This window comes from Lagenorhynchus albirostris, chromosome 2 (genome assembly GCF_949774975.1).
Source record: "Lagenorhynchus albirostris chromosome 2, mLagAlb1.1, whole genome shotgun sequence".
Classification (NCBI taxonomy): Eukaryota; Metazoa; Chordata; class Mammalia; order Artiodactyla; family Delphinidae; genus Lagenorhynchus; species Lagenorhynchus albirostris.
In genome coordinates, this window is record NC_083096.1 from 12,693,771 (window position 1) to 12,697,309 (window position 3,539).

A 3,539-nucleotide genomic window follows, 5' to 3' on the forward strand; every position below is an offset into this window, starting at 1 on the left:
ATATTGAGTTCTTAGATAAGCTTTTTACCCTGAGTGGTCATGAATGAAATTTCAACTTTTGGCTTTGAAAACTGTAAGCCCTACTAATTACTAAAAGAAATATTAAGATACAGAAAACTCCCCCTTCTCTCATAGAACTCAGGAAAGCAACTACTATCTTGTTATCATAAAAGTATCCTTTCCAAGTGTTATTTTTTAAGAAATAAGCATTATAAGACACATGGGCCTTAGGTATCGCTGCTATATGCATGACAGTTCTGATTCTGCCCTCGCACTAGCAATTTCACTTGATAGAATATGTAGTTATGTTCACCACAAGGCATATTTAAGAACACTATTTCTAGGAGCCCAAACTGCAAATGACCCAAAGATCTATCAATTATAGAACAGATACACCATACTATATTAAGATAACAGAATACTATAGAACAACAGTGAAGAACTAGAAAAACAGCCGGCTACCCCCGCCTCCTTCCGACGGATCCGTGCTGTCCCGCTGCTGCGCCGGCTCGGCCGCCCGGGAGACAAAGCACCCGGCCCCCCGGCCCCCCAGAACTGAGCAGAGGGCGGGGAAGTGAGCAGTGGCCTGAGAGGTCCCAAACCCCCAGGCCCCGCCGCCATGAAGTTGAACCAGCGCAGCCTGGCCTTCCACGCCACCTGCGACGCCCCGGCCGACAACGCGGGCTTCCAGTACAAGAAGGGCGGCCGGCATGCGGCCCACCACCGCCGCCGGCCTGTACCGCGCGGCACCATGCTCTTCTGCTTCAGGGACGCGGCCGGCCGTGAGCCCGTGGGAGTCATCATCCTGGAGGGCTGCACCGTGGAGCTGGTGGAGGCGGCCGAGGAGTTCGCCTTCGCCGTGCGCTTCGCTGGGGCCCGGGCCCACACCTACGTGCTGGCGGCCGAGAGCCAGGCCGCCATGGAGGGCTGGGTGAAGGCGCTGTCGCGGGCCAGCTTCGACTACCTGCGGCTGGTGGTGCGCTAGCTGGGACACCGGTTGGCGGCTGCGCCCGCAGGCGGCCCACTCCCGCCCCGCCAACCCCACGCGCTCCTGCCCAAGGAGGACGGCTGTGCCTGGTGGAGCGCGGAGATCCCCGCCCCCGCCGCCGCCCCCGCTGGCGCCGCCCCCAGACCCCTGCCCGGCCCCGAGCCCCGCCACTACCACCCTGCCGGCGGGCCTCGGCGCCCAGCGGGCCTCTCGACTCGGCCTCCTTCGCCCAGCTGCACGAGTGGTACGGGCAGGAGGTCAGGGCGCTGAGGGGCCAGTGGCTCCGCAGCCAGGCCCAGCCCTGAGGAAAGGGCTGAGGGCCGGAACCAAGGGGAAGCGGTCAAGGCCAGACTTGAGGCCAGCACTGGTCCTGGTTCTGGTGCCACTCCAGCCCCAGGCCCTGCTCTGACAGGCCCAGCCCTGAGACACGGGGATCTGGTCCTGAGGGCGGTCGCAGTCGGCGTAAGCCCTGAGGTCCCTGCCTGGTCAACTCTCGGGGACTCAGGCTTGGAGAAGATGCTGGGTTCTGAGGGGTGCTTTGGGACCTCTGTCATTCAGAGAACGCCCAGCCTTGAGGAGGCCATCGTGCCTGATCCTCAGGAGAATCCAGGCCCTGGGTGATCCTCAAGCAGCCGGAGGGCTGGTTTTGTGGGAACTGTAGCCCCCAACCCAGCCCTGCAGGTGCCTCGGTCCCCTGTCCCGAATCACCTAGCCGAGGCTTGTTGCTGGCAACAGGCGTCCACTGCGGCAGCTGGGACCTGTGAGGGGCTGTGACCTGGAAGGCACATGCGCAGTCTGCACTGGTCCAGAGGCTCCAGACTGGGCCTCACGCGGACAGGAGGCTGTGCTGTGCTACACCACACCCGGGCCTGACCCTGTGGCTCCAAGGCCCGCCGGAGGAGCTGCCTGGCTGCCGCCTGCCTGCCTGCCTCCGTGGGCGTGGGCTTTCATGTGTGCCCAGCACCGTGGGATGGCCAGGTCCCCGGGGCTCCCAGCCCGGAGTGAGGCCGAGGCAGCACTTTCCCCGGGGCCTCAGCCAGGCCTTGCGGTGGTGCTCCTGGGACCGTAGCGGCCCTCTGGCCTCGCGCCATGTCTGTGCTACTGTGGCAGCCCTCACGCTCTCCCAGCACCGCTTAGCCACATCCTCTGCCTTTTCCCGAAGCCAGCCTGAGGCGGGGCCTCTCGGGAGCTCGCCTGACCTTGTCCAGTCGTGGGCTGGGCAGCTGTGGCCTGAGCTGACTTTCCAGCAGCTTCCCCTAGGGAGGAGGGGCCGTGAGTCAGCTCAAAGCCGTATTTGGCTTCCAGAACCCTCTCCCTCCATCGCAGCCCCTCTCTGAGCTCGCAGACTCAGCCCACTTCTCGCCCACAATGTTCCAAGAGGGAGACCAGGTCTCGCTTTGCTTCAAGACCAGCTTCTGTTTTTCACTGACTACAGTGGCCGTTCTTCATCCAGGGAGAATCTCGGGGGGCTGGGACACCCCCGGCCCTCAAGCTGGGTCATGTTTACAGTCCTCAGTGCCCCCAAATTGGGACCCCCTGAGGACACCCCTGCCCTAATCTTTATTTCCCCAGAGGCTCCCTCTTGGTGACAGACAAGACTCAGCCCTTAGCCCCTTCCTGCTGCCTTTGGAGTCCTTGGGGCATGGGGAAGAATGGGGGGCTGTCTGTGTGTCTGCAATCACCAGCTCACTGCTGGCCCAGTTGACTGGGGCTTCAGTTTTAACTTAAATACTTAGGGTGTTTTTATCCTAGCAACAAAGCTTGGTGTTTTCACTGCTTTTGTCCCTTGTTGGCTGGTGGGAAGGGATAGGGTGCCTGGTTCTGGGGTTGGCCAGTGAGGGAGGGGGGGATAGTTGGCACTGCCCCCAGGGAGAGGGCAAGGAGCCTTGGCTGGAGACACAGGGACCTCAAGAATCTCACCTGGTTCTTTGCCTTCTCCCTGGCAAGCCCTGCTCTCCTGCAGGTGCCTCTAGGGGTCTTGGTACACTTTCCATGCCCCTCTTCCCCAAGTCCTTAGTGGTGGGGATGGAGATGGCAGCTCTGGTCCACAGGCTTTGGGTCTCAGGGGGCGTTAGGAACTGCCCAGTGCCCATGTCCTGGCCAGACCTAGCTGGTGTGGTGAGGTGTTGGCCCCAGTCCTGGTGTAGGTTTACAAGCACTAAAGGTACAGTCTCCCCCCATCCAGCCCCAAAGCACAACCTGCGGTCAGGCTGCCTCCGGCTTTGGGCAGGGGAGAGATATCAGGCAGCCTGGGAGAGGGATATAAAGGCTAAAATAGAATAAAGTTTTATCAAGTAAAAAAAAAAAATAAAAAAAAAACAAGATGGATTTCCATGATTCCATTTATAAAAGCTCAAAAACAGGCAAAACCAATCTATAGTTTTAGAAGTGAGAATAATGGTTACCCTTGCTGGCGTGGGGTCGGAGGGCTGGGGGAATAGTAGTTACTAGATGTGACTTAGAGGTGGGTGATGCAGATTGCCCTCTTGGCCCCAATTTCAACAGCCTGATTTTCATATTGATTATTTCTTCCCTCTAAGCGCATTGATAC

The 3,539-nt window shown here is 59.3% G+C and overlaps 1 pseudogene; it reads left to right on the plus strand.

Annotated features, from left to right (window-relative positions):
* The first annotated feature begins 607 nt into the window (after positions 1-607).
* On the plus strand, positions 608-1,293 carry LOC132515679 (sesquipedalian-1-like; annotated as a pseudogene).
* The last annotated feature ends 2,246 nt before the right edge of the window (positions 1,294-3,539 follow it).